Source organism: Medicago sativa, chromosome 4 (assembly GCF_051527215.1).
Source record: "Medicago sativa cultivar Bolivia chromosome 4, Bolivia_mono, whole genome shotgun sequence".
NCBI lineage: Eukaryota > Viridiplantae > Streptophyta > Magnoliopsida > Fabales > Fabaceae > Medicago > Medicago sativa.
In genome coordinates this window covers 69,793,065-69,800,198 of record NC_140752.1, presented here as the reverse complement: position 1 = coordinate 69,800,198, position 7,134 = coordinate 69,793,065, and the positions used below count along the sequence as shown (strand labels likewise).

Sequence of the window (7,134 nt, the reverse complement as noted above, 5' to 3'; positions counted from 1 at the left end):
CATTCCGAATACACATACCAAGGTCGACTTTGTTTAACGCATGAGAGAAAGAGGCATCCACATTATATTTATAGTCTGTCCACTCTACTTGCCAGACAACCGTCTCAGGGTGATGAGTATGATTAAGGACAAGGGACTCGATGAGTTGGGCATTGACCTAACCATTAAAAAGAGTGTCCGTCCCTTTGAAAATCATCGAAACATAGTCAATGGTGTATGTATGGTTATTTGTTTACCAAAGATTTAGATATATTTCAATTACCGACGTTGAATTTAGGTATATCATATACAAAAGGATAAACCAAAAAAATAAGAAGATAAATATTTTTCCTTTAAAATCCTTCAAAAAAAAATTCCTTAATAAAAAGGATTATGTATCTATATTTAGTCACATGAAAATAGATAAATTTGTTACAGTGTCATCGTGGTTCAGTCACAAAGAAGATAGTGCCATAGTAGTAGTTATCCATAAGGCTAAGAGAGCAATATATACGGATGAATAGGTCTCAATGCTAAACGGATAATTAGAAAAATAAGGAATCCTAGTTTTACTGAAATCCTTAACAAATTGGATTATCATAAACGTTCAGATATAACCTAAGTGAGTGACTGTTCTTCTCTCCACTCTACTCGCTAACCAATTCTCTTCATTCTCAAAATTACTCAGGTGAACCATTTAGGTCTCTTTCTTCCATTCCTTCTTCTCTACGTATGTTACAATGGCAAATTGGGGTTGTGTATCTTTCACAATTATCATGCTACTCATTCCTGTGTCATTGTTGCCGCAAGGCTCGCATGCATTTATTTATTTGATTTGTATATTGGCTTTGATCTTCTTGTTAATATGTGTACAGTTCTTTAGAGAATATGGAAAAATGGATAATAGTTTTGTGGATACGGTCCAAATACTACAGTTACATGAAAGGGGAGAATTTCTTGAATCTCTTGCACAAAATAATAATGCATTGTCTATGAGGGAAAATAGAAATAATGCATGGTTTATGAGGGAAAGGGGACATTACATAATAGATTTACAGCAGATCAATATGTCTTTTGGCACGATTGCAGAGATTGCTAGGTGTGCAATAAGAGCGTTGCCGCCGGTTAAAAGTTTTGATGGTGAGAAAAACACAGATTGTCCTATTTGCATGGATGAATTCACAAAAGGCGAGCTGATTCAATCTTTTGGAGTGTGTGGCCATGAATTTCATACTGCGTGTCTCAACTCGTGGTTACTTGGAGGAAAAACTACTTGTCCGGTTTGTCGCCATGATTTGTTGTCTAACTGTTAGGCATGTAAAAGTTAAGATCTCATTTTCTGTCCTTTTTTAATGTTTAAATAGATCTGTACATAGCGAACAGCTGAAAGATTAGTTTTAAACATGTCTTTTGGTTTGTGTTTTGTTGTTTATTTTCTATTTGATTAATGAAATCCCTCTGTCGAGAATTTTCTTTTAAGATTTATTGTTGTACATATTCTGATAGACCTAACTTGCATGGTCTTATGGACTTTCACGTTTCAACTTTACTCCATATTTATTTATCGGTATAATATTATATTTTATGTATGTATAGTAGTTTTACGATGAATTGATAAACGAAAATAGTATTAAGATGAAAAATCTATTTAACACGTATACCTGATTCTTGTAGAAATATTGAACAAGTTCGATTTTAAACCTAAATGTATGTATGAAATGAGATGAATGCGATTATCAATAAGTCTCTAGAGAATGCTCTCCTTGAGATTTATTGTTGTACATAATCTGATAGACTAACTTGCATGGACTTTTACATTTCAATTTCACTCCATATTTATTTATCAGTACAATATTATACTTTGTGTATGTATTGTAGTATTATGATGAATTGATTCAAACAATGAAAAATTCGTTTAACACATTCTACCTCCGTCCGTGTAGTTATAAGACTTTTGAGATTTTTTTTTTGTCCAATTTTTTTTCCTTTTCAAGTAGCCTAGTGGCTAGATTCACACAGTGTGGAGAAGTGGGGAATCCGGAGTTCGAACCCCGACCCCTGCACAAATTATCCCTGGTAGCTACCAACTGAGCTATGTTTACAGGACTTTATATCCAATTTTATAAGACTCTTTTGTTATTTCCAACTATATTAATTATTTGTTTACCTACATACACATATTTATTATATCTTTTTCTCGAATCAGTAATAAATAAATAGTAGGTCGAAAACATAAACTTACCCTCTCTATTAAAACAATAGTGATTACAAATAACTTTCTTAATTCCTGTAATTTTAGCAAAAGAGTCTTATATATAAGGACAGAGGTAGTATATTTAATCCTCGTAGTAACCAAAAAAAAAATCTAATCCTTGTAGAAAATATAGAACATTATGAATCAATTTTAAATCTAAATGTATCTATGAAATGAAATGAATGTGATTGATCCATAAGTCTCTTTAATTCATGTATCCTTATTTATTAATTTTGTTAAGTCTGCAGCAACTTAACCTAATTTTTTTCCCGCTTATTTTGTTTGCTGTATTAGGTTAGCTCTAATTTAACCTAACAAATTCCATCTAAAAACTGCATCGCACCAATTTCATTCATATCCGCTTGCCTTTTTTTTTTGTTATCCTCTTGCCTTTTTTTTGACAATATTTTGTACACAATACTAGAAAAATTCATCGCACTAATTTCATGCCTTTTTTTTACAATATTTTGTACACTCTTTTTTTAACCAATTTCATGTCTATCATGTTGCCTTTTTTTTTTGACAATATTTTCTACACTTATTCTTATTTATTAATTTTGTTAAGTCTGCAGCAACTTAAAATAATTTTTTCCCAAAACATATTTGTCAAAAATATTCTCAAAACTCATGAATTAAGCTCATGAACCATATTGCGTAAAAAAAAACTATGAACCATATTTGTTTTAAACTATTAATCAATTTGTGATTGCGTAGTTTATATTTCTCTCAATTTGAAATTATTCAGTTTTTTATAAGTGTGATTGTTGCTGCCTATTCATAATATTTGAAATTGCCTCTTTAGATTTATTGTGTGAAATATTATTGATTTTATGATTGTATTTGCTTTTGGTGTATGTGAAAAGATATACATGGATTAAAACCCCGAGCTTAAGGTTGTTGCGAGATTAAAGCCTATAAAGTTAGGACAGAATCATATATGCATGAAATCAAAGCCTGTGAGTTAGCAGCATAGAAAAACAAGTTATTTTAGGCATTTTTGGATTGTCTTATTTTCGAACTTATGAAAATAGGTAATGCAGGTAAAAAGATTTTTTGTTAATTCATAAGTACTCACTAACAAAAATTGAATCTTCATAAGTTACGTTGCATTTTTTCATAAACTACCTCTACACAAAAAAAGTGTGCCATCACTTTGAATTGAAGACTCTATTTCTAGACTTTAGCCCATGGGTCTTATCGTTTGTGATTGACACCAATATAACTAATATTACATATTCCTTTTTATTTTGGTCAAATAGTCTCATGACTTTCTAGCCACTAGACTGTTTGGCTAATATATATCACTTATTGATGTCTTTTAAAGTCGATAGGACCAGTGCGTCGCACGGGTAAAAAGTCTAGTTCTTATTTATTAATTTTGTTAAGTCTGCAGTAACTAAACCTAATATTTTCCCTCCTAATACTAAACCTAATTTTTTTAGGTTTTGTTATTTTTAGGTTTTGTTACATCCCTCAAATATATCCTTATTTATTAATTTTGCTAAGTCTGCAGCAACTAAACCTAATATTTTCCCTCCTACTAATAACCCTAATTTTTTTATGTTTTGTTATTTTTACATTTTGTTACATCCCTCAAATATTTTAACATGCAACAAATTTTACTACTAGGAAGGGATTTACAATTTATGCAAATTTGTTTCTGTCATATCTAATTGTTTTGGATTTTTTCGTTCTTCTATTCTTATATAGTTTATGTATAAGTTATTCAACTTACCATCAATCTAATTTATTCGGGCATAATTATGTTAGTTGTTTTGGGAGTTAAACATATTACTGTAACAAGCAGTGGTAGGATGATTTATAGTAGGATAGTTGACGTATGATAATTTACAAGGAAAATTATCATTAAAACTAAGTGCACAATATAAATGACATAAATATAGAATCATGACAGATATTTTAAACTTACATACAGAACTGATAGGAATCAGAATACATTTGCTTTGTTTCAGTAATTTATAATTTGTGTGGTGTTTTTGCCAAAATCTCTTTCGTTAAAAAATTATGGATTGCTGCTCAATGTCGCTAAAAATATTTTGAATCAATTGCACAATCTGCTTTTATAGTTCTATTTAAAATTATGACATTAAAATTATAAGTTGGGATTGTACTATAAAATTTTGTTTTTGTCTACTACATTTGTAATGTCCTTAAAATATTATTTCCTAAAAATATTATTAACAGATGACAATGAGGACTGTATTAACACCACTTCAAATGTAGTGTATAAGGAGATTTTCTAAAATGTGTGAACAACCATTGTATGTTCTTAATTCTTTTATTATCTATGTAATGGATCATATCACAATATATTAGCTTCTCCATTTTTTATGACCCGGGCGGTAGCACGGGTAAAAGCTCCAGTGAAGTAAATAAGCCAATTAAGTTGTTTATGTATTTTAACCTGATTTGCGCCTGCTAAAGGCATACGGAAACTTGTTGCTAGATGTTAATATGTTAATGTGATCAAGGTTTTTTCTACATTACTTTTTGGTGAATCGGGGATAATTATTTACCCCTATAAAAAATGTTTTTCTTCATCTTTGTTTTTATAATCAGTTATCATTTTCATCTTAAAAATATCAAACTTCTACATCTCTTTTATTTAACATGTGATCCATTTACCGGAGAAACAATACTCAAACTACTGCATGCAATACCGAATCTATAGTATTAGTTTAATAGACTCGGGAGGGTTTAACGTCATGAGAACTTTTGTAACGACTATAATGTTTCGATGGATAATCATGAAAACTGATATAATAACGAAAACTTAACCAAGAAATCAGAGTTTTTCTAATTACCCCCTGTTTAATCCCGGTTACACCCCAAAAGGAAAAAATTACCCTTTCATAAAATTTAATTTTCAAAAACCCTCTTCCTTCTTTCTTGGTTACACCCGAAAACCCCTCTTCAGTTTAAGTAGGTCATGTAAATTGAGTTTAAGTGTACATACTTAAACTCAGTTTAAGTATGTCATGTAAACTCAGTTTAAGTAGGTCATGTGAACTGAGTTTAAGTGTACATCTAAAAATTCACCATTGTTCAATGATTCTACGTAATCTCAGTTTAAGTATGTACATGTAAACTTAGTTTAAGTAGGTCATGTAAACTGAGTTTAAGTGTACATACTTAAACTCAGTTTAAGTAGATCATGTAAACTCAGTTTAAGTAAGTTATGTAAACTAAGTTTACATGAACCTACTTAAATTGAATTTAAGATAACCTCAACAATGTAAAATTGAAACCGTAGTACAGTGCAGTTGAACAAGAAGAAGAAAATTGAAACTAGCATTATTGAAAAAGAATAAGAAATTCACTTAATTATATGCAATCGAGTATGAATCAAAGATGTTTTTATTCACTCTTTAATTTTCCATAGAGATTGATTGAACATTAGGATTGTTTGATCGTTTGTGGGTGAAAGAAAGTGGAATTTTAGAGTGACAATGAATGAAATCAAGATTTTAAGAAAATTTATATAAAAAGGTAATTTTGATATTATAAAAAACTTTTAATAATCAACACACTAGTACACTTTCTAGTCTTTTTGTTCATCACCGACTTTCTTTGACAATATCACCAAACACGGGCATAAGTAACAATTCATGCATTCTCGTACTTGAAATTACGACTAGCTCCAACTCTTATTATTATTATTTCAAGATTCAACAATATAGGATAGTGATCAATGCAGGTGTTACTAAATTTTTCAATTGTTCATTTGGAAACACATCATGCCACCCGTCTTTCACAAGCGCCCGATCTGAAAGTTCTTCAATTGCTCAGGAAGTGTCAATACTCATAAACCACGTGTATTGGTAACCAATCATGGGAAAATTTGTTAATACAAAATTGGACATTGCTTGGCAAAACCCATTAATTAACCACTCTTCTCGTTCAACTCCTCCACTCATTTCATAATCAAATACAATATCATTGAAATCACCACTAATACACCAATAAAAATATCATTGAAATCACCACTAATACACCGAGATATTGACACATCTCTCTCGAGACTTTGGATAAAGTTCCAAGAGTCTTTATGTCGTCCCTCTTCCAAGAAGCCCTAATAACCCATGAATTTCAATGAGCCTTTATGTGGATCATCAATACAGACATTGGTATAATTAGACGAGTAGTTGAGAATAGAATAGTTGAAAGAGTTTCTCCAAAATAGAGTTATACCACCACTTCTTTCATTACCACTAATTGCCAGACAACTATCAAAACCCAACACATAACAAAAATCTTCAGTTTTATTAGCATGGACAAGAGTCTCATTTAGAAATAAGGCACCCGCCTTATAATAACAGACTATGTATTCTAATTTTGGAACTACACTCAGGTTCTCCAAACCTCGGCAGTTCTAACTTATCAAACTTGTTGTTACGGCAGACCTAAAATATTTCATTGATCTATAGCAGACCCTTCAAAATCTCATCCTAACAAATCAGTGACAACATCATATTAGAGAGCAAGACTTGAAACCAATATACCAAAATTACCAAATCACCAAATTGGCATGTAACAACACATGAAAGATATATAGGTAGGGTGATCATTAGGATCTCGTTGCAATTGCGAAGTAAGACCCAACAATAACACATATGATAGAGGAACATAATCAAGAGATATCTATATCAAAATTAACATAAAATTCAATCAAACAGTGTCGGAGCCAGGATTATTATAAAGCCTGGGCAAAAAAAATTGCAACACATTTAAAAAAAATTATAGGCGTTTACATAAAAAATTGCAAGCAAATAATCAAAAATTTAAAGAAATTGCTCAATTTATAGGGGTTTATATAAGAAATTCAGGGAGATTTACATAAGAAATTGTTAAAAAATTGGGCCGATGCCCGGGCAAGTGTC

At 30.9% G+C, this 7,134-nt stretch overlaps 1 long non-coding RNA gene across 1 annotated transcript; it reads left to right on the top strand.

The window, feature by feature from the left end:
* Positions 1–379: 379 nt before the first annotated feature.
* On the top strand, positions 380–1,528 carry LOC146931309 (uncharacterized). Its single transcript, XR_015008368.1, has 2 exons — positions 380–667; positions 1,069–1,528. It is a non-coding gene; the product is annotated as an uncharacterized LOC146931309 (long non-coding RNA).
* Positions 1,529–7,134: the final 5,606 nt, after the last annotated feature.